At 39.2% G+C, this 25126-nt stretch overlaps 1 protein-coding gene across 4 annotated transcripts in view; it reads left to right on the top strand.

Annotated features, from left to right (window-relative positions):
- Positions 1-188: 188 nt before the first annotated feature.
- The window catches only part of lpp (LIM domain containing preferred translocation partner in lipoma), a 150487-nt gene continuing 125549 nt past the window's right edge, over positions 189-25126 (top strand). Inside the window, exons 1-2 of one of the 4 annotated variants that reach the window (XM_020080694.2) lie at positions 189-509; positions 7836-7907. The gene's annotated coding sequence lies outside the window, so the exon portion shown is untranslated. Of the gene's footprint in view, positions 510-7835; positions 7908-10069; positions 10148-25126 lie in introns of those variants that run through there. The other 3 variants (XM_069522493.1, XM_020080695.2, XM_020080696.2) reach the window with 3 other exon arrangements.

Here is a 25126-nt window from a genome sequence, read left to right as displayed (position 1 = left end):
ATAACTTGTGCACAAGATTAAAAGATGTCACCTGTCGGGACTTTAGGGGCTCTATCGTTAATCAATCATTCTCAGGGGGGGCCCTCTCAGCTCAGGGTTCCCCAGGCATAGCCACATACCCCGTTGTTACGGCCCTGCTCTAGAGACATGACACTAAGATATTTCTTCTTCATGTGTGTTAACTGTATCTCATCTGGCAGAGGACCCGTGTTTAATATAACATCACCAGTACTTCTCAACTTATTCCACACTGGCTTCAAAATGGAGAAGTGAGGTCCGGAGTGATTGAGCCTCAGAGAGGAGGCAGCAGCAGCGGCGCTGGGAGGCTGCTGTGGGTCGTGGTGACACCGCTGGCCTGATGCCTTACATGGGCAAACCTCTCCACTCACCGAGGCGGCTGGAATTTCAGAGCGTGACGTCAGCGCCCCGCAACTCTCCCAGAATTTGTTGGATCGCGAAGTTTCACTTTTTTTCGCAGGGATTCGAGCCTCAGTTTCCTGGAGAGCGAGGTAAGCCTCACCGCCGAGCAGCCGCCCGGCGCTCCCCGCGTCCCCCGCGCCCGGTATGTGCCGCTGTGTGAGCGGGCTGCGTGGCGTCCGGAGCTGGGACTCGTGTCCCCGTGTCTGGAGGGAGCAGCTCCACTTTGTTTCGGCCTTGTCGCGCTGTTTGACTCGAGTTCACTGTGAGGGCGTGGACTCAGCACGTTAGCTCAGGCTAAAGTTACAGGCAGCTAACCTGTCGCTAGCCGCAGCCGAGCTGGAAACGTTCAGACATTGTGAAGTTTTAATTTTAGCTTGACGGAACTGTGGGGCGTCTCTCTCTCTCTGTGTGTGTGTGTGTGTGTGTGTGTGTGGAGCCCGGTGTTGTGGTGCTGAGCAATGCGGAAGACCAGACTGTCACCGGAGAACCATCCAGCTCCTGTCTGCTCACTAACAAGTCTGATAGTCAGTGTGTCCTGCTAAACAAGCTAACTCACTGTTTGCTGCTTTAATCGAAACACCGTGATTGTTGACGCTTGTTCACCACAGCACAGATCAGCCACGTTGTTTAAGGACTTTTGATCAACTCATGCTAACTCACTCAAACTGTGACTTCTGTGGGTGCGATACTTGACTAATGACAGTAACATGCACCGCACATGTATGCACAGGTTACATGTGTGGCACTGATGTGAAGGGCTGTAACATTGGGCCTTTAATCGGAGGTAAAGCAGTGGAGCAGCTTTACAGTGCAGGCCCACAGTGAGCTCCACTGGAGCCCTGGTGTAGATGACAACCAGGAAACCCTCACTGCATGTGTACGTTGACCTGGCTCCACCCTGACTTCTTTGCTCTGACTCTACAGGTGACTGTAAACGTGTGTAGTGGCTTCAAAATGAAAATTCTCTCATTCTCTCCTCACCACTGTGCCGGTGGAAAGGGTGGGTGAAGTGTTTGAGTCCACACAACTCTTCTGGAGTCTCAGGGGTAAACAGCTTTTCAGCCAAATCCAATACAATTGAAGTGAATGGAAAAACAACAAAAAAAACATTCAAATACAGATACGACATTCAAATTCCACTTAAAATAACATCATTTACACCATGTCTTGAGCCTGAAAGTCTGCTACCAGAAGTCGCTGTGCAAACGCACCCCTCGTGCGTGCCCTTGGGCGGGGGCACGTGTGCAGTGTTTGCGTTTTGCACAGTGTACACAGTGTAAATGACGCTATTTTGATTCAAATTTGAATGTTGGGGCTTAAGGACACATGGATGACACAACAGGAGCAGTATGGAGGCATTTTATGTTTTTATTACGTCTGAAGAATCGATCACCATTTACTTTGATTGTATTAGATTTGGCTGCAATGCTGTTTACCCGAGACTCCAAAATTTTCATTTTGCAGTGAACTATCCCTTAAAGCTGTTTTTAGACACACACTGATCTCTAGAGAATCTCTACACTTTCTTCGGAGGGGCTTTATGTGTGAACACAAATGTCTGAGCAAGAGCCCCCGGACTTTCTTCTGAGGTTTTCCGGTCAAACTCGAGAGAATTTCCAAATTAATCGCTGGGAGAAAACAGCAGGAGATCCTCAGCAGAATTAACTGCTCGCGATTGGACGTGTTGTTTACATTTCTAACACATGACAGACACAAAAATAAAAGAAGACAAATATCTCAGGATTAAAAAGTGCTGCTGTACACATTGGAGACACTGACAAAGATGTTAGAGAAAGCTTTTGGGGATAAAGACAGACACCAGTGTCGATGTGCTGAGGTGGTCTGGGCCGCTAGTGTCCACATTCTTTTAGCAGTATGAACGCAAATCTATCCTGGGCCACATATGAAGGACCTCCTTCTCAGATGACGTCATCTGACCCAATACAGTTTCACTTGTTTTTTCTCTTCTTGTAGATTTGTTTGTGACTGCCGCCACTATATCAACACTGATCACCACAAAATGATCCATAGTTTCCGTAAATCTGTAAAAACTTTCTTCGCAGCGGCACAAGACTCAATCTCCTGACTCTCTACCCCTCTTTTGCTCACTCATGCTGACACACACAAACACAGTGACATCGGACACACTTGTGTACTCAGACTGGGTAAAAATAACATAACTTGGTAAAACCTCTTATGTACCTGTTGTTTGCATAGAGCAGGGAGGTGAGATCCGGCCTCATTTTAATGTGAACGCACACACTATCCAGATTTGATCGGATCACATAAACAACATTAGTGTACTGTATTAATATAGTGTGTACGATGCCTCACATTCACACCCTGCCAGCAGTTCAAATGGCTTGGGACCCCCACACTCCTCAGACACAATTAAGCCCCGGCTGTCTCGGCACCAACCACCTGTCCTGGCAGTTCAAACAGCTTCGGACCAGCGGGGTCTTGGCTGTCAGGAAACTCTGGAGACGAGAAGCCGTTACTTCATATGACATTTCTGCTGCAAAAGTATGTGCTGCCACTGGTGTCCTAGACAATCGATATAACGTCGCTTTAGCAAGCTAATTGATATGTTGTGTGTGCTTGGGGGTTAGGTATGGTAGGTGTATCTTAGCCCTGCCCCTAAGGACTGCTTTCTAAAGGCATTTCAAAAATTATTTTAATTCAGTCAATTCAGCCAAAACTTGAGTGAAGTTACACTTTATATAACGTTTTTGAAAATGAAATGTTTAACTATTGGGCTAATTATCAGCCCTGCCATTATTGAGGCATATTTTTTCATTTTCATGTGTTTCATGTGTCAACAAATGCATGTGACCTGTGTCCACCACAAAATGTTTCCAAAGACAGTTCTGTATCAAGTGACTTTCTTCCTCCTTGACATAATAAGTTAGGTGGGTTTTAGCTCGTCCATGTCTCACATCCTTTATGCTCATAGACATAAATGTCTTAAAAAAGATAGATAGATTTAGCCAAAGTAAATCTCATCCTTTTTAAAGTTATGATGGATTGTTGGACTTTTCAGAGACATTTAGACTATACGGATTTTCCCTGATCTGTCTATATACCAAGCTTTAAAGCTTTAGAGAAATTACACTATACTCCGTCTTCAAGCAGACTACTCATACCTCAAGTTTTCCTCCAAAGCTTTTCGTGTGTCATAGTCACAGATAACTTCGCTGAAAAACTATGGAAACATCTTTGACATTGTTGTCTTCCTCTCTGTGAGAGACAAAATAACCTAGATCCTGACTAAAGATATTGATCTGTTATAAAATGAAGCAAATGAGAAAAATAAGTTGCACTTTCCTCTTTAAAAAGACTAAATTCAAACTTTGACTTAGATGTGAATTTCAAATCAATAACACCAAGGTCCCCCGAGAGTGCCGCCATCAAACTGCATACATCTGCCTTGCTCTAACACATTCTTGACTCAGGCAACATTAAATGGAACTGTCTTTAAAATCTGTGGTTTAAAAGGACTAGTTTGACAGTGCTGATGATGCTGAAGTTAAAAGATGAGTGCCTCAACTGCCTTCAAGCCTGGGGCCCCCTGATAGATTTAGTCAAGTTATTCTCCTGTTTGTGTTTCTTGGTATTTTTTTAATGAGGACGGCCTTTTCTTAAAAGAGCAGTTTCTCAGGCTCAAAATGCAGTTTTAGATAAGAGGGTGATGTCAGGACACTGGCTTTTAGAGAGTGTCACCGGTGTGATTGTTACTGCAACCAGAAGCTAGTGTGAATCTATACAATACATGGGAAGTGTGGTCTACCAGAAATTAAGCAATGGCCCTCTGTGGTGTTGCGTTTCATGTATTATCATTACATTTGAGTCACATCGCAGAAGCCTCTATGGATGCATGGAATATTTTTTAGTCCAGATGGTTGAAAGAGTTGGTGAGGATCTGAAATATCTTCACAACTGTGAGAGAGTGATGGAGTTGGATGTGTGATGCAGTTCACCCACTGGTCAGTGGAGGGAAGTTAAAATATTGGCTGTTGCTCTTTCAAGACAAAAATTGAAAAATCTATATTATCAGAACCGTTAGTGATTTTTCTTTTTACAAAAAAGAAGCAACCAACTACAGGACAAACCCAGAGACATAAGTTATACCTGTTATACATGACGTTATAAGGATTTTGACAAACTGTAGTTGTTTTCATCAGAAGGCTGTTGACTGTGTAGCCCTGCAAGCATGAGGCACATCTCTCTCTGGGTCGTTCTGTTCACTGATGGGCAGAATGCTAATATGATGTGATCATCTCATGAATTTATGAGTAGCTGTATTCCACAACTGATTTCAATTTGGTTCTTAAGGATTTAACCTCATCTTGTTCAAATATCACTGAGTAATTATGCTTTGTTCTGTGAAGCAGAGGAGTTGCAACAGATTAAGCAAAGCAGGCAATTGCCTGGGGCCTCAAACTGAGGTGTGAAAGGCTGACTACATGAGTCCACAGCAATGATAATTTTGTGAGAAACCCTTAAACTCACTGCTCAGTACAGGAGACTGCAATGACACCATGGTTTGAACCCCCCTAATGAGGCCCCATGCTACTAGCTCTCTGCCAAAGGCTCTGTAATTTTAGAAGTTTGGTTGTGGACTAGAATGTCTAAATGCGTGTGTATGATGAGGTTTCACATTTATTTATGTGTACGAGCACAGTATGCATTTTGTTTAAACATTTGATAAGTATTTGTTTGAAGATTGGAATGAGGTGGTTTGGTATACGTCTGTCTGGGGGTGGGGTTTGGTTAGGAGTTATGTCCTTGTTGCTTGGGGCCTCACAGTCCCCTGAAAGGCTCCTGCTCAGAGGAACAAAACTGGGGCTAGATAGCACTTTGATTTTATGTAGGCCAGTTTGCCTGGTAAACCCTGGTTCCAATACCGGTATTTGTCATACTGTTGTTTTGTCTCTATTGTTAGTGCGTGATGTCAAAGTCTCTGTCGATGATCTACACATGGTTGCAAATAAAAGGAAAAAACAGAATAGCAAGTAGCCATGGAATATATAGATATCTCCACAATGAATGGTGAATGGTTTGGTCAGTATGAAATGATGTGAACCATATTGGCATATATGGCATTCACAGCGATCAGGTGCATTGAAGATGTTCTGGTGGATCAACAATGGACTATCACCTTAGTAATGCACTTTATGTGGGTTTGCCCTTTAATTTGTCACTGGACTCTTGAATGCAAAAGATGATTCATGTTTCATAATGTTAGTGAAAGAATGCAAAAGTAAATGTGCTTGTGAACAAATAACACGACAAACACAAAGGGCCCAGCATGGACATGTCAGCGCCCGCTCTGCTGTTCCCAGGAAGAGGTGTGACACGCAGTGGGCTGGTTTCTCACAACAGTGCTGCTCACTTTTTGTAAAAAACTGTTGTATAGGACAATTCATTATCCTGCACTATACCTGCATATTTCTGTTACAGCTGAAACATATTCATGAGGGACTTTTCACTTAATGTTTCTATTGAAATTAATGCTATGTGTTAGGAGTTGTTCATTGAACTTACCCTTACCCTCTGCATCTTAAAGTACAGGAGAACATGCAGTAAATTAACATAATGATGCCACTTTTCAGACTCATTCCTCTAGTTTTAACCGCTTTACTTTCAGTAATTACAATGTGAACAACTTGTTTCCTTCCACCAGCCTGCTGTGTACTCTCAGTTTTAAAGTTAAAAAATGTGGAAATAAAAATGAGTTTAGTCTTATGTGAGGGCAATTGGTTTGCAGGTTTATTGCACTATATAGCGGCATGCATCATGTTTCTTAAAGCAGGCTTCGCAGTTGCATCAGAAAACACCAACCAGAGTGCTGTCTCAAACAGTTGTGGCAGTGCAGTTCTCAAACTTCCATGCACTTTTACCAGCTCATGAAAGCTACATCTTCATCAGAGTATAGTTCAGATCAGATGAGCAAACAACGTAATAGGACATAATTATTAGATTCAAACATGAGTAATGATCTATTTTGTCTAAAACCACACTAAATATTTACTGCTTAACTAAACTGCACTGAACACACTAATTAGTTTGAGTGTTACTTATTAACTAAATATCCTAAACATTTGCATATTACATCCCTATTTAATATAAGGATTGGCTGGGTCGCTGGCTCATACAATATATGATGGGTATTTTCATGAAAACTTTATTCAGACAAAAGAATAATCAATATTCAAAGCTGTAAACTGTACAGATCATGTTAATGTGTTAAATAGAGCAAAGGAATACAAATATCACAATATCCATTACTTCTGTATGTGTTAATGTTTTCTGATTCTGGTAATTTAATGATAATGAGCTACAAAAGTGTGTTGATACTTATTTGAATACTAGTGTTATAATATTGTTGATATTCATGAGTGTGTCTATCATGCTAAAACAAAATCTGTAAAGAGATTCAGAAGGTCAAAGTAAAACATTGTCCCTGTGACTTTAACATGGACCGATGTGTCCTGTTTTTGAGAGACACTTTTTCTATCAAAGGTTATTTTGCCCTGTTTGTTTTTTACACTGAATAATTGTCACACTGTGGTGAAATATTTTCTGTGATGTCACTTGTCAGCATTGTTTTCTACGCACTGTCTTTGCAGTGAAGTATTACTCCAACAGTGTGACAGGTGCCCGCTGAAAAATGGCAGACCAAAAATGGACAATTTACACTCAAGTTCATACAGCATTTACAGGAGCCTCCCTCCACAGATAAACAACACAGTCAGCATCCACTAACTGAAACATGTTGACGAGGCCCTGCAGAACTTTTTTGAAGCTATGAACCCACCATTAAACATTAACTAACAAAATAAAAATGCTCCATCTACAGTGTCTGTGACACATAAAAAAAAGACCAATACAACATTTTTAAATAACAAGGGCTTAACTTTAATGTGCATATAGTAGCGTAAACAATAGAAGGTGAGGGTTCACACATTATCACTCACCTGCAGCTGCTGTAAACAGACCAATGATTGTTTGATTTATGTTTCCTTTGAATGATCTAGCCTGTGGCAGCTACCAAGTCTACTTTGTCCCACTGCAGTCTTTTTTTATATTGTACAATGTATATATGTGTGTATGTAAATACGGTGTGTATATATATATATATATATATATGGGTCTGGCTGATGTGAGGGGTAACCAGAAGGTTGACAGTTCCATCTCAGTCTTCCCCATCTGCATTGCCCCCCATTGAAAAAAGAGTGCTACCCATAGAAGTTCTGTATGAATGTTTGTGTAAATGCCAAAAAAGAACCGTACTGTAAAGCGCTTTGAGTGTTCATCAAGACTAGAATATATATATATATCATGATTAATAATATCCCCATATGTAATCAAACTGAGTTTACTCAGTCTTAATGTCATCATCTTTCTCTCAACAGATTTCAACACACAGTAAGGAGTGTCACTTTTAAAACTCTGCAGAAATCCCAAACGTCCAGAGAGGAGAAAAGGTGAGATAGCTTTGTTGTACATTCCTGTTATAGTCTTCTTTGTCTGTTTTTGTCCTGCTGTTATGTTGTCAAGTCTGACAGTGGTAGAGTTTATATTTGGAAGGTTGTGTGTTTTAACATCCAGTTTAAGGGCAAAAATATGGACATTTAATTTATTAACTCAGGACCAAGTTAATCCGCAGAAACATAAACATAAGCTCGGTGGCAAAAGCAAATATATTTGGTGGTATCCAGCGTGAGTACATGTTAGTAAATTATTGTGTTGCATGGTGTATTTTTCAGTGTGGGTTATTATTAACTTCTGCTCCTCAAGAGCATTTGTGCAGCAGGTATAATATTACCTTAGTGCAAGGCCATATTCAAACTGCAATGCTCAGATCTGATTTTATTGGTCCGATTTGTCACAAGCCTTTTTCAGACATGTCCTGAGGAGAAACTCTGGAGAAGTGGGTCCCGACTTTCTCCTCGGTTTGCCTTTGACACATGCACAAAACAGCAGAAGATTCTCTGCTCAGATGCGTTCACACAAGCACAAATCCTACGCTGGATTCAGGTGAGGGCTGGTGCAGCAGGCAGAGGCAGGACATACCGTTTAAATTCTGCTGTGAAGATCACATGTTTTTGTGTACAGGACAGTGACACCGCCGCTGGCTCTCTTGACGTATTCGTCTGTGTCCTCCACGTGTATGGCAACACTTTACCATCCTAAGATTCGTTCTCTTCTTGATTTTTCCATCTCTGCGTCCATCATGTGTTAGAAGTGTTATCAACCCCTCCCTTCACTCGCTCACAGTGAATCCAGCATCTCCTGCTGTGTTGTCATGTTGGCTCCTCCAGACTTTCTGCGGACTTCATACTAGGGGGCCAGACGGAGAAAGTCAGTAGAAACTCTCACTCAGACATTTGTATTCACGGAGAAACTGCAGAGGATATCCAGAGCTCAGTGTTTTGTAACGTGGCTCACGCAGTATTTTATACCAGCCTGATGAATTTGCCCTGATCTGACCTGCATGACTTGTAACACCTGGGTGCCTCTGCAGACATATCCATGAATCTCCCTCTTCTCATTGGTTTGTTGCATACGTTGTGGTTTTAGCTCATTGTAAATAGCATACCTTGTCCGCAGCTGCTTTTATTTAAATCTCTTATCTCTGTGTTGACGTTGCAGTCACATACTCACCTGGTAATGTTTTTGTGGTTTCTAATATGCTTCCAAATATGCAATGGTGACTTTCATATAAAGTGAAACCGCATTTCCCAAAAAAATATAGCACCTCACTTTTCTTACACCATCGCAGCTGTCTTGTCTAAGCTTCTCTGGAGCACCAGTGCAAATATTTGACTAATGCTAAATTAGAATCAGGAAGAAGTTTTGTGAATTAGGATGAGATTGTCTTACAAATAATAAAATTTGTTCCAGATGTACAAAGATGAGCCAGACTAGAAAAAACTGCAACAGTGATGGAATGTTATGAGAAAAAAACAGACTGTCTAAATGCAAATAAAATATGTATATGATATATTTATTGTATAATATGTTGATATGTTTATAGAAACAAACACACTGCACCTCTACTTGCTCCATGGGTGGTGCAATGTTCGGTCGCAGCAGCTGTTATGTTACCGTGAACCCTTCTGACCGATGGCACTCACGGGGAGTAATCAGACTTTAATTATACCTTCTTAATCACTTGAGGACAATCTGTGTGACAGGACGGCTCTCACAGTAAATGGACAAGCCTCACCTTCTAATCTGGCCTCTAGAACAAAAATAATGTTCACCATATATCCCTAGATTTTTTTTGAAACATTTACTTATTCAAGCTCACACATCCTCTCCTTTTGAATTGTTACTCTTTAAAGTGTAGGCTCACAGTGTTATCCCTCTTAGGTCAGACTGAACTCCAAGCGATTGTAAAAAAAAGTTCTCTACAATCATCATTATTATTCCTAGTGAAAGGTATGCACCACAGAACTGGCTCTGCCGAGTGACTCTGGCTCACAGCATATGGCATTCCAGGCTGAAAGCAAACCAAACTGATATTGCCCTCAATACTGTCTTCATATTTTCTCCATATTTGGAAATGTTTACCTCCTCATGATGGTTGACAGAGGTTGGAAGAGGGGATGTGAGTCATTTCAGCTGGATAAGGCTTTCTTGGGGTGAGAGGAGCCTTCTAAGTGACTGCCATTTAGTGAAGTTAGTAGTTTACTGTGCTTCAGTGATCTAAAGAGAAGCTGTGAGTATCATTTTGTGCTAAATATTTTGTTGTATTCATTTAGTTGTATGGTAGCATGTGTATGTATACTGTGAGAGAATGTGTTATTTTCAGAATGACTATTTATATTATGTTATATGTGTTAAAAGAAACTGCTAAAATGAGTGATTTGCCAGTGTCTTTTTTGCATTTTTCAAAAACAATGACTGTACTTTCTGCTTGTGGGAAACTTGGTGTCACTGTTCGTCACTGCTTGATTGAACGTTTGAGAGATTTCATTGCTATTTCCTTGCATCAGACACACAATGTTCCTGTGCAAGTATTGAACAAAAGACAGACTTTTGACTGTTCACAAACTCACCAGATATTTTGGGAAGGTCTTTCAAAGGTTGGGACTAACTCAGCATTGCAGTGAGAAATGTTTCTGACCACGAGACTGACCTTGTGTACGAGTATCTGCTGGTAATATAAAGGAGGTTAGAAAAGAAGGTAAGAAGGACCAAAAGCTGTTGTGTCCACACACTCTGAATAGGTATTTCAGGATAGAAATTGTTAAATTGTGCATGTTTGTGCGTGTGTGTGTGAGCTAGCTAGGGGCATCTCAGGCCATTGATGAGTTCTGGTTTTGCAAACATCCACTCACACTGGCTACACCTTTAACAGGTCTGACCTTCCTCCCGGCTCTTACTTTCACACTTCAAACGTTTAGTGGCAGGTTCTTGTCAGTTTTTCTCTTCACAAGTGGAGGAAAGAGGTAAATGATTTAACTTAGCTTTAAGGGCTGATGCTGTTGACTTTACCGATGGTGTGGTGCGATTATCTAATTAATGTTAATCTTTAAATCAAGCCGGGACTGTATTGGCTTTCAGCCTTGGAGCTAGTTTTCCTGTTAGCATCAGTTGTTCTTTTGTTCAGGCCGGTCTATTGAGCCATTTATCTGTTCATGAAATGAACATACAATATATTCAGCCATGATTGACCCTGTAGTTCTCATAGTACTGACCAACTCTCACCCAAAACAGAATGGACATTATGACTGAACAGCAGGAAGACAAAGACTCATTCATGTAACGTAGCGGGAAAGCAACTTTAACTGAATGATGAAGACGTGACTCATGTACATTGTGGTCTATGCTGTCAGTTAGTTGGTTCATCAGTTTGGTCATGCACGATTTTATTTGACCTCACAATAATCCGTACCACTGTATTTTGCACAGTCACCTCTGGTCCTGGAAGGTGTTGTAGATTATTATGATTATATTTTTTTCTCAAGTGAATGCAATACACTTCTGTAAATACATAAGGACAAACCTTTGAATTATTTGTGAATATTAATTTACAAACTCAAAATCTTATTGACCCTAATGTGCCTTTCCTTTAATGGGTTAATTATTTCAGATTAGCGATCAACGCTCATCATGCTGGATCTGTTTTGTGCACACTGTTAGAGACTATATAATCAACAGTAGGGGTTTACAATTATCTTGAATGAATAGTTACCAATGAACAGGACATTTTATTCAAGTTATCATACTTTTTCATTACAATCATCAAGAAGGAAGTAGTGTTGCTGTCTTAACAAACAGTTCAGTGACGTGTCCAGTTTGATAAGCAGTGACAGACGCTGATCATGGTGTTATATCAGTCTCTGGCCACATCTCCAACACTCTTACAAGACTTAATCCGGTCTCACTCTGCTCTGCTGTCCTTAAATCAAGATGCTGACGTCCCTTAGATTGGGAGTGTGTTTTCAAGACAACCCTTCCAAATGAATCTTGTCAACAAATTAAGGCATGATTAACAAGTGCAATTACACTGAGGATCCAACTGAGCTGAGGAGAATCAAGCTAAAGAAGAAGAGATTATCTTTCTTATTAAGGAGAATCACTTTAAGGGTTTGATTACTTTCTGTTTTTGTGTTTAACTCTTGATTACTCTCTAACTAACAAAGCCTTCTAAACAACTTTTTTTTTCAAATTGTACCCTTGAGAGTTTTAGAGTGCAGATTGAAGACTGAGATTGTACTTAAACAAAAGCAGTCCAGGTTCTGCTTCTTCTCAGGGCAAAATAACCATCGTGGCACCAACATTTTGAGGACACGAGAATTATCAGAGCTTTGAATACACGTCAGCATCTCCTTGACACGTGAAATTTGGGATTTTTTCCCAGTCTATATTAATTTTATTCATCTTACCCAGTAAAGCTGTACAAGGTGAGTCAATAAACAACAATCTCAGATGCATTATTTTACAATTTGTTTCAAGGCTTTGGCAGGGCCCATCATCGCAGTGTCAATTTGGCTGCAGTGGCCATTATTATGTTTGAATGTACTGTAAATCATCACCTCAGTTTAAGCTCTTTGGCACTTTAAAGAAGGTTCCTCTCAAGCCTTCATTTATTGTTCCCTTCCCAGCTATAAAAAAAAAAAAGACCCACACCCTCTGCATGATATCATGACCCTCCTTCACGGTTGGGATGTGGTCAGATTTGTGATCTGTTGTCATGTTGTCAGCAGCCTCCACCAGACACTTTATATCATTGCTTAGGAATTAAGTCATTCAGTCATTTCACAAGAATGAAGTATCTTTTGCATTTTATTTCAGGAAAGTTTTCATTCTTGTTGTCGAGCCCAGATTTCTTTCTGGAAAGGTCTACAATCACTGCCAGTAAACTCTGCAGTGAAGACCTGTGGATCTTTCTTGTTATACAATCTCTCAAGTTCAAGTTAGGACGTCTACTCAATTTGTCTCAGTTAGCCTAAATTTACAAGTCTTCTGCAATAACCCCCTCATTCAAATTTGGTTACTTATCAATTAAAAAAAAAGATTTGTAGATATTACATGAATATTTTAATATTAATAATAATGACAAATGTATTATTATAAGTATGTGCAATTAAGGTGGATACATCTTTGCTATATATTCATATGAGCAGTTACTAATTTCAGTTTAATTTCAAGGCCTTCAGGGAATTTCTTCAAATTTGATTCAAAAGTTCACTTAACTAAAGGAAGAAATTATAATATTTTGGTGGTCAAAGGTCCAAAGTCAAGATCCCGCTGACCTGATGTCCTTGTGAACGTGATATATCAGGACCACCTGTAGGAAATATCATGACATCCAGCACAAATAGTTACTTGGACTCAAGGATGACTGATGTAAATTCGGAGGTCATTGTCATGGTTTCCTCACAAAACATGTTTTTGGCCTCTTTAACATGATATGATAGTGCCCTGTAGGGAAATTCTTCAAAATTTGACCGGTTGTGAGTTAAACTCAAATATTAATTGATAACATTTCAGTGGTCAAAAGTCAAGGGGGTGACCTCATATGAGTCTGTGACAAAATGTTTGTAGGCTGAAACTGCACCGGCAATTCTAGTTTCATATGAAGAAAAGACCACGCAGACTAATAGAAGAAGAGTCTTGTGATCTCACAGTGTTTTTTCTGCTTTAGTAGCTGATACAGCAGAACAGAACACATGAAGTTTCACTTTTGTCTCACATTTGTTTCCTGTATTTGTCACCCCACATCTATCTCAAAATCTATGTCTTGTCCTAAAATTAGTTTCTCTTGATTATCACCTCTAACCGTCTGACGTGGCAGGAACTATCTTAAGACCAGGAACGTTTTGGGCGTCATGGTTAATGGTTGAGAACACAAAAACAGAGCTTTTTTTAATCTGAAATTATGTAAAGTTTCTGTGATTCAGAAAAGGTTGCTAGATACCAAACATTTTACTTAGAATCAAGTCTGAATACACCCTCGGGTATTTCTAACGCCCAACACTCATCATTTGTCAAACTATTCTGCTTGGTGAATATTTCTCTTTGGTGTTTGTCAACACTTTCATTACCAGTAAACAACAGTAATCTTTAACACTGTCATAATGCTAACAATTCCAGACAGCGGAGTGATTGTGTGCCAGAAGTGACATTTTCTTTGTGCCCCAATCATTTAGGATCAGATGCCACTAAATGATTAATCTGGGATTATGCAGGAGCTTGAGCCTAATGGGACACTTTACACTACATGACTGATACACTTGCTTGGCATGGACTGACAGATGCCTGCCCCTAAAGACAGTCAAATTACTGAGGCATGTTGGCAACACAGGGCCATTAATAATGTGCCAAAACATATAAACTGCAAAGCACATGAATAAGATTAGAATGACAAAAGGATGGGGGAAGTCAGTGGACACGGATAATGTTATAACGCAAAGCATTGTTTTTCTTTTGAATATCATCAGAAAAGTTGGAAAACCAACCAACAATAATGTATTTATGGTTTGAAGGTTAATAAATGTTATCAACTTTAAGAGGTGCCTACAAATTAGATTGCAATAAAAGTAAGTCTCTTCAGTTCACCTTTTTATTGTATTTTTTACCAGAAACAGTTCTAAACTTGTTTTTACTCTCAACTCAAAGAAATGCTATTGGTGCCTTAGTCTATAAAAGTCTTTTTTTAATAAAAGCTGGTGTTATTTGCCTTTTGTATAATTGTATACCCTTTTTGATTTGATCTTTTAACCTGACTGGGTTTTTCCATGATCTTGATAAAGAAAAGAGTCTTCTGTCAGATATAAAGTGGTGAAGCAGTCAGTAAAATTGGATGTGTCCGGGTATCAGTTCTGCAGAAGCTGATGATGTGAGATCTGAGAGCTTGCATCTGTTTGTGGTTTTTAAACAGTTTATAATTTTCGCTGCATCATCAGGCATAATACTTTATCTCTCTTCTACCATCATCTTATTTTGTCACTGTAACTGTGAGTCGCTGGTGTCAGTGACAGAAATTTTACCCTATCACGCTTTGACAGAGCTATATGAACAGAAATGCATTTATCAATATACTGGCACACTGTACATGTGCATATTTCTTGTGGCTCATTGTCATGATTAATCAGCAACTAGTCCCTTGTGGTCCAGGAATGCAATTACCTACTGACCCAAATCATTCCTCTGGCTGGAAGTCGCTGTTTCTGCTCTGGCTGTGTTACACCTGGGATTGAATCTTCACACACAACCTCACACTCCCCCCCGTGAAGCATCCATAATTGAAGGCGGTGTCTGATTCTTAATGAATTTGTGTCATAATAATTCAGGGTTTGTATGCAAAACAGAAGAGTGACAGGTTATTTATCACCCATAGACCATTTTGTGGTATCTGTGTGTAGTGTTTAGGAATTAGCCAAAGATACCCAGTTATCCTCTGATTTACATCTTGATTGGTGGTTGACTCATGTTATTGTGGTGGAGTGATGTTGACTTTGGGCCATGTCTGCTGTAAATAACAGTGCAGTTTTCCTGACTCTTATCTGTGCTCAACATGTTGAGTGAAGCATAAGCTATCAACCAAACCTCAGCTCTCACATTACAAAGTCTCTTTCTTTGATCAGTCGTTTCGAGAGATTTCAGGTTCTGAGGTTTGACAAGACTCCAATTATTATTGGTACTGAGTCAAAACTAGTTAAACCGATCAGTTAATTAATCATGGAAGTGAAAACAACAATTTTGACAAGTGAGGAATCTGAAACGATGAAAAACGTGTAATCTGTGAGCTGCAATACCTAAAATAAACTAGAAAAATAATCTATTTTGTTATTCTGAATCAGTTCTGAATTAATTAATAGTTTAAATAATTGTTGTAGCAAAAATACCAAAAGCTCCTGGATGCGAGGATTCGTGTATTTTCTTTGTCTTGAATATCTCTGGATTTGCATTATTGTCTGGACGAATTAAGAAACTTGAATACATCGTGTTGGTCTCAAACCACCTAATAATCCCATTGATAATTTGACATTGAATGTTCAGTGCCAGAGGAGGAAAGAAAGGATGTGAACATTGGGGTTGTGTCTGGGTTTATATCAGAGATCAGACTGCTTGAATTTGCTTGACCATACCTTAACCATTGTTTATTTGCCCTAACCACAGTGTTCTAACCATTCCATAGTTGTCACATGCACATTTTGAGTCAAGGGAAAATTGTAGAAACAGATGCCTCTGCCCAGTATCTTTGTTCTTGTCTGTTAATGGGTTTGGATTTTTCGAAAGCTTGTAATGTTTCATTGACCAACAGAAATAGATAGTGTGTAAAGAGTCCTCACCTTTATTGTGGAGGACTCACCTCACTGTGAATATTGGATTCTGAGTTGGACATAGAAACAAATAAACAATAATAAAAAGCCATGGCTTAACTAAATGGAAACCATTTACTGCCCTAATGCAGTAAGATTTAGACACAAAAGCACTGTTAATGCTATTATAAGTATACGGGAAGAGGTGGAGGGAACTTCCACATACTGTTGGTTCATCAAAGCATAAAGACAAAAGCTTCTTTGTCTCTCCACATGTGCATTTACTCGCACTATTCCCATGTCAGATATAATACATTAGAGGTTAAAGGTTGTGGTCTGGGTCTTAGTGAGTCGCCCCAGAATCTGCTTCCTTAATGGATTATCCAATTGTATGTGATGTAGCGTGCATTGTGGATCAACCATAGTGCAGCCACCCTAAGCATTGACATTCAGCACACTATAGATGGCTTGCTTGTTATGTTTGAGCTCCCTGCTGGCTTTTTTAGGTTGCAAGCTGTGGGGTTTAAGCTGAGGGTGAGAGGGTCCTTACGTGTCAGGTTTGAGGTCACTTGTGTTAATATCAGACAGATCCAGTACATTAGATGCATTCCCTAATCTCTTAAATCCCTCCACTGGCCCAACTTTCATTTGTTGCTGAAGCATTAAATTCGGAAGAAACACACAAACCAAAGCTCTGGATTTGTTTCGCCACCTTTCAGGGATTGCATTGGTTAGTTCAGAGCTACGGTCTGTGTAGAAGCTACAGTGTTCCTGCTAATGATTAAAGTATTGAGAAGTAAGCATTTGTTTTATGCTTAGGAGTGAGATGAGCACTTGCATTGTGTCTCTGTATGTAGACGAATGTTCTGGCACACGATCACTCCGCTGGCTGGAGTTGTGTTGCCCTTATCAAGCTCATGTGGCTTTGTCCACTATGAGCTCATGTTGTTGGTTGTTGGATTGTTGGTGGTTGGCAAAGACTGTTTTCTTGATGAACATAATCGTTTCTACTGTAAAAATATTTGTTCAAAAGTACAGATACTTTGAATACTTTGAAGCAGCTTCCCGTTGCACCTTCAAATGTATATATTCTTAGTTTTGTATTGCATTGCATTTGACTTTTTTTATAGTAAGCTCTTTTTACGATTTTAAGTATTGCACTGCTGACCTGACTGGTTTCTACTTGTCCAACACCTTTCTTTGTACTGTTGACCCTGCATTAACTGCATATGACAAATTATACTTGAAACTTTAAACTTGAGTACTTTGAAAGTGTGTTTTCAAAAGGCAACCAACACTAATCCATTAGAATTGTTGACAATTTGAAAAACTCTGAGCTCATTAATGCCGTGTACTGAGGGTTTTTTAGGCAGGACTTTCCCTGGGTTTCCCTTGGTTGTGCATTGTAACATATTTTAGAGGACAACATGTAGAGACACACAACACAGCTTGTTGTATTTCAAAAGCGAAACAAATATGCTCACTGGTGAAATAAGCCAACGTCCTTTAGGACTCCTGATTTTAATGTCACTGAGGGAACACTGTGTCCTGAAGTAATCCTTCACATTTTTGTGAGCGATCACACTGTGCACCATACAAAATAACATTTGTAAATCAAGACTTGTATTAATGGATTTGAGCTGCAATTCTGTTATCCTCCCGTAGCCATCTCACAATGTAGCAGCATTTGGCTGCTTACCAAAGTCTTTATTCAGCGGGACGTCTGTAGACGCCACACTTTCCCACTGTGAGCTTGTCAGCTGACTGACTTTATGTGGCGAGGCCAGTCCTCTCTCTCTCTCATTTCTTTCCCATAATCAATTTCTCTAACAGTTAACATTTTTCAGACTTCAGTCCTTTAGAGCTCATCATCAATGACATCTGTAATTCTTGGCTATTTCAGATGTACTGTATTCCATCAAAACTTGATTGGTTACATAACACGCCCACTGCCCACCATTTAATTTTTCCATTACTTTAATAGACATAAAACCCATTTGCTTCTTATCTACTTATCAGCATTTTAGTCCAGATTCATCAAATAAAAAAACTGTAAAAGATAAGTTATCGGTTATTAGTCAGATGCTACAGTGGACGATGTGCAGTGGACGAGCAGAGTCGCTCACAGCAAAGCAGAGAGTAGATCTACAACACAATGTTGAAGGTATTGATTTCATAGTGAAAGGTAAAAGCACTTATTTGTGAATATTTTGAAAGTAAACCCAGTGCCTTAAGGGAAACTGAAACCACGCACACCTTCACGTGCACCAGTCTCCTTTATTTTGTTCAGAAAGTAAGCGAAAGCTCCAAAAGAGGTGATGTGTGCGATATGATCGGTAACACTGTTTTCTGCTCTCTGTCCCCATACCTCTGCTCTCCTTCCTGAAGTTTTCATTGTGGTTCACCTGGTCTGGTAATTGAAGTGCTTTAAAGCTCCTCTGCCTGTGGAGATGAGAAGGGGACAGTCCTTTGCGTTGGGACAGTTGGTTTGCTGCAACTCATCCTGGAATTTTTACCTCTTCCAAGGAGGCTATGTCTTCGTTTGTGTTTGCTTGTTTGTTCGGATCCTGATCAGTGGGTGGATTCAGGAATTACATTTTTTTTTTTTTTCTTAAACATTGATTAAAGGTGTTTTTAAAAATGTGGTTACATTAGGGGATTGTTGGGCCTTGGCGGAGGTATGCACTCTATTGAGTGCCGTTCTAGTTATTTTGTGTTGAGCTTTGATTATGTGCTATGTAATGTAATCTCAATACATTTTTAGTTGTTTTAAAGGTTTTCTTCGGTTGATTTGTATGGAATGCTGTTTTAATCAAAATTAAATACATAAATAAGGAAATAGATAAATAAATAAATGAATACGGCTATGAAATAAACCCTGAAATAAAAATATATGGAAATAAATATAGCATAATATATATATCTAACCAAATCCATTTACTTAAATAAATACAATTACTCATTTCAAACATTTATTTATTTCATGGGACTTTTATTTCACAATGCCACATTATAAACCAGATCACGGAACATTGTCTATGGAGCAAGTGAAACTGAATGGGACCTTATGGGATCTGGGACCTTATATACACTAAATATATACAGGGAAATTGCTCTTAGGTTCAACTATACAACAAGCTGGAGTGATATAGATGAACAGTTCAGATTTGCATCAACTTTATTCTGGAGGGATTAACCCAAAGTGAGCTTCACTATAATGTCACTAATTATCCCTAATTGCACAGGAAAAGCATCAGTCTGCACAACTTCGGTATGTGTGGCGCATTAAAGTTGAAACAGGAAGTAGGGTTGTAGGATGTTGAGGATGATTCTAACAGACACTCTGTGTTGTAATGTTAGTATCACTTTCTTGTTGCTGCTTCTGCATAAACTGTGGGTCTGTATGATAACTGGTGCTTAATGAACCGCTGGACCTCTTTTGAGTTTCTCTCTTCAGAGCCACCTGAAATATTTTGTTGAAGTGTACCAAAGTAACATACATTACTTATACTATATATGAACCTTTCACAGACATGTCTGTATAAGGGTTTTGTTCACTGATTTGTGCTGAATTTGTACTTTACCAAGTTAATAATGCAGAAAAGACATTTCTGATAACATTTTACTTCTTTTAATTCAATTTTGTTTTCTTGTACTTTTTTTTCTTTTTATTTCTAGCTGTAAAAACTTCAAGCCGTAATTACATTTCTTTGTCATAAGCAACATCTTAGAAATCATTACTAAGTTAAAAAATAAAAAAATAAAAAAAACATTTCATCAGTATCGCAAATATTTTACTCCTTAACATCAGTATCTGCTTCGGCTGCCAAAAAATCCATATCCGTCTGGTTCCAGTATTTTAAATTGTAGTTGTAGGAGATGAAAATGATATACAAATATTTTCTTCCTCATGAAACTGTGTGTGTCTGCAAGAGGTATTATCAAAAATTCAGACTGGGGCTTTGAGAGTCACTCTGCTGCGATCGGCCTGAGAGCCTGCTCACCTCTTAGTGAGACCCAGCTGTATTCTTGGTTCAGATGAACCTCTCATGGATGGTTAGCAGGTCAGATATAAGTCAGATGAGAGACTTACTTTCTGTCAAGGGTATTCCCTGCACTCCAATCTGCCCTTGGGCAGATTCCTGTAAGGCCACTGGACTGTGCCTAGTTCAGAAAAGGTAACTAATTTAATCTCAACATGCCTTTCACTTTGCTGTGACGTTGTAAAAAAGTGGTTATAAATACACTCAAAAGCCCAGGAAAAAGGCTAAGGTGTTTTCAGGGATATGTATTTTTCATTGGTTTGGTGCCTTTTCAGGCTGTAAACATCAAGGCTCAATCAAGCTGTCCATTGTAGGAGCACTTAGAAAGCATGTGCCTACAGAGAAAATGGACCCTTTGCTCCTTAGTTTTGTCAGATTTCTATACATAAAGGTTTGGGTCAACCTTTGTAAAAATGAGTATCAAACATATCATATACAGTATAGTCCACAAGAACAATAGAGTGATCCAGAGTGCAGCATGAAGACGAAGATGAAGGTTAGAGGAAGGGTGTGTTGCATACACACTTTTCATCTCTGTCCAGCCTGTCCATCACAACTTGATGAATGAAGACTTTTCAGGGCCTAAATGACATTTCTTTGACAGATTGTGAGTCTTTAGAATTGTGTTAATGGTCTAATGTACTTGCAAGATCGTTTGTGTTTGATAGCAAATTCCTCTATCTGAATGTCTAATGACTGTGATAATTTGAGTATTTAGCTCATTGTGTTTTATCCATGGGCTACTGGACTGAAAATAGTTTAAGCAAAGTTATCATAATGGATTTGACATTGAAGGAAATTGGCTCATTTCGTTTGACTAACAAAAATAAGCCTGAATATTTCTGAGGGATGGAAGATAGCACATTTAACCCAGTGTCATCTTGCATGAATATATGCTCTGTCCACGTTGGACTGTGATTAGTGCAGTATTTTAAGAATGGATACAAAAACAACTCATCAAAACAAAACATCTCTAAGAATCTTCATGTTTTTTTTAGTTTTCTACAGTATCAACACGACCCAATGAGAGTTATCTGTGCATCAACCTGTACAATGAAAACAGGAACTAATAACAGATGACTTAGTTTCCTTTAATGGTGCTAGTCAAAGAAACAAGTACAGGTTAAACAATGGGGCTCAAGTTGAAGTTTATGGTGCAAATCACTGAATCCATGGCAACATTATGGTTTCCTACAGTCAAAGCTGCTCCTCATTTGACAGTTTGTGTCCAATTTTATAACCCTGCATGATGAATATTACAAGTTTGTCCCTGAGAGATGTTTAGATTTTATAGAAATGTGCTTTGGCAGTTCTAGATATCTGACAACACTTTAGTTTGGCTGTTCACTCTCAGACACACAAGGAATGTACAATACTCCCATCAAAACAGCGGTCACAGTGTGAATGATTTGGCCTTTTTTGGACTTATTTTCCCAGACTAGACATTTGAAAAATGTAAGTATCATTCAGCAAAGTTTCCGTTACAGCAGGAATCAGGAATTAGGTCAAACCATGGGCCTGATTTTCAGCCTTGTTCATTTTTATGTGTGTTATAATAAGATGTCTTGCCTGTATGTTTTTATGGTGATGTCCTTAAATTAATTTAGGACTAGATGTCATTAGGAGAAACATTTTAGAGCAGCTTCAGTTTAGCAGAAGATGGATCACACGCTCAAATATCATTCCTATTTTTCACTGTAAGACTAAAGATGCAATTGATAGGGCATCCACACACAATAAACAATGGCCTGTTTTTGTTATGGTTGAGTAAAAGTGTTGTCACCAGCGTGCCTTTTCTTCCAGCCCATTGTCGGTGTCTGTAAATTAGTGATGGTTAAATAGGCTGAAAGCATTGAATGAAAGTGGTCTGAAATCAACAGGTACTTGTTTCATTTAGAGTGGATTAATTGTGTAGTTTACTGAGTAAGTTTGTAAGACTTTAAATAGCTTGGTGTAGAATGAGGTAGAGTAGCCATTATTTTAATGCCTTGGGTGGTAGTGGGTGTCAACTTCATAATTATTGACATTTACATGTATTTGTAATGGAAGATATAATGTAAAATCGTGTATATTTGCGTATTCATCAATTCCATCCCTTAGCTATGACCCTTTAAGGATCACAGGGGGGCTCCAGCCAATGCGAGCTGACATTGAGGTGGGGTACTCCTGGAACTGGTCCGACATTTACACTCAAACTCACATTCACATTGACAATTTAGAATTGCCAGCTAAACTTAGGCTGCATCTATACTAGAGGTGTGCATCTTCACTAGCCTCACAATTTGATTTGATTACGATTCAGCGGCCAACGATTCTCCATCAACCTCAATGTATAACATCCACTATTTTCTATATGTTACTGCTCTTACTACAAGTGTGCTGTGATTTACAAAATAAGGTTTTCAATTCCTACAACAGTAAGTATGGCAGTGGTCAGTGCTCTCCACGCTGATTTGTCATTCATTCAGTTTAGACTTGTGTGCTGCAGCTAAGGCCTAAAAGGACAAACTCTGATTATAGCCTTTACTGTATCAAGGTGGCCTCTCCCCCGCCCCCCCCCGTGGCGGCGCCAATGAACTGAGGCACATTACTCTGGAGTTCAACAAGTGACTCTGCTCCTCTGATGTTTTCTAATCGCTCTCGCTTAGAACTGATCTTTATAAAAAATCAGCTGTATTCATATTTATGTTCCTGGATAAATGTGGGGTCGCTTCTCCTGCAACAATGAAGTTAAAACACAGTGTTGAGCCATAATCTGCGGGAAGAACTTCTGTCTGCAGGAGTGTGTGTGTTTGCTTGTGTGTGTGTGCTCGTCTCTGTTACTCTTCACACATGATGACATGATTATCACAAGTATGTAGTTATAAATCGATGATGTCGGATCATGACTCTGTTCTGGTCAGTATAACACTGAAGTCCTGGCTGGTCACGTCTCGTGTTGTGTAGCAGGTTTAAACATGTGTCTCATAAACTCTGGAGCGAATCAAACAAACTCAAAGTAAACATCAGTACTGTATGTGTCCTATAATAACTTGTGATCAGTGATGGTGTTTATTGTTAAAGTGTAAAGTGAGCGCAGATCACTTGAGGGAGTGAGGAGGAGGAAGCAGACTCTGACACAAGACTACCTTTAATGAGCGTCTGTCCTGATCATGAAGCAGCGCTGGTTATCAATATGCAGTGGCCGGACATCGCTAAAACAATGAATGTAGTGGAAAACATGAATCAATTATGTTCCGTCTCTGCATAGATGCAGAGTGGTCCAAGTCTGATGCATCTAAGAATCGCATCTAAATATTTCCACATAAGCATTTTGGGTCCGTGTGAGTTATCATCCTGGTCCAGCTTCCATCATAACCATTCAGATGCACTGGGCGTACCCGGGCTGTCTACCCTGCAGTTGTTTGCTTAGTTGCAGACAATACTAGGATTCACAACCAACTTGAGGTCTCTCGCATAAAATGTGGGATTTCTTGTCTTGGACCAACGATGAGGGAAACAAATGAGAATTAAGTTGCCAAGAGCATATTGATGAACCAATTGACCAGTCAAGTTTGATTTCAGTTTGATTTCATCCCCGACTGGTACAGTTTTGGCAGCAGCGATCCTTCTGTCAGACCCATTCTCCTGAACACAACAAAGCACAAACAAACACTTGTATTTAGGATTTTGGTAATTTCTCAATATTCAATCTACCAATTATAACACAATTTTACACAAATATCTAATTGAATAAAAGTGATGACATTTTATATCCAAAAACGGTCAAAGGTCAGCTTCACTGTGACATAATGTTTTGCAAAAAACTTTCCTGGCCATTATTCAAAGTCATAACTCAGGAAAACAAGGGTAGATTGTGAACATACTTCCTGCAAAATAACTGGTTGGCGGAGGCAGACAACCACGAGTTGGTAATTCTGGTTAATTTACTGGGCTGGCAACTGACAGCAACACACAAAGCCATAAGCCCATCTGATGTGTTTTCCACAATTTCTGGCAAGATCCCCAATTACGTAACTCCTTTTCAGCTGGAAACTTCCCCAGATGTTTGAGTACAGAACGTGCTGAAACCATTTTTGTTTTCATCTGTATCTGAATCTCCAAATTTTGTGGACAGATTCCAAGTCCATAACTTCTAAGAAAAAATATCAAAGCAATTGGTCAGAAATTGGTGCTGCTATGTCTATTTTTTTTTCCTTTTTGCTTTGGGGACTTTTATTCAAATTTCTTAGCTGGACATGAAATCAGTGCGACCATTCTTTTTCATACATGGATTTCGGTGGACGCGGATATTTTGCAGTTGGGGGGGGGGCAGATTTTGTTGAACTGACTTTTTGAAGTCTTTTTTTGTCTGTGTAGTCGAGGGATGTGTGCAGTTTTAGTGTCGGTTAGATTCATAAGACTTTCATTGCGTGCTGTTGCTGCAGGTTCATCTACGTGTGGTTTATTACCTGTTTTATTTATTTATTTATTTTGCTGTCTACTTGTGTTAACTTTCAACTTTCAACACTGTTAAATTTAATATAATAATATACAATTTATGATCAGGACTATATAGTCACTGAGGCTACAAACAATGATTATTTTTCTCATTGACTAATTTTTTTTTCATTTCAATCATTTTAAAAAGAATGAAACAACTTTTTCACAATTTTCTGTCATATTACAGCCTTAATGGAAAATCAATAAAATAGAATAAAAACAATGATAAAAAAGAATTTAAAATAACAATTTAAATAATGTGTGATAAAGGAAAGCATTCTCTCTATGTGGGAACACAGAGGATCCATTTAAGTTCAATGCTCCAAACTGAAAAAGCACTGAATCAAAAATATACTGTCACTGTGTTTTGAAGACTTCAGACTTCACGAAAAGACCAAA

The sequence above is a fragment of the Paralichthys olivaceus genome, chromosome 3, assembly GCF_024713975.1.
Source record: "Paralichthys olivaceus isolate ysfri-2021 chromosome 3, ASM2471397v2, whole genome shotgun sequence".
NCBI lineage: Eukaryota > Metazoa > Chordata > Actinopteri > Pleuronectiformes > Paralichthyidae > Paralichthys > Paralichthys olivaceus.
This window is presented reverse-complemented; position numbering and strand designations above follow the sequence as displayed.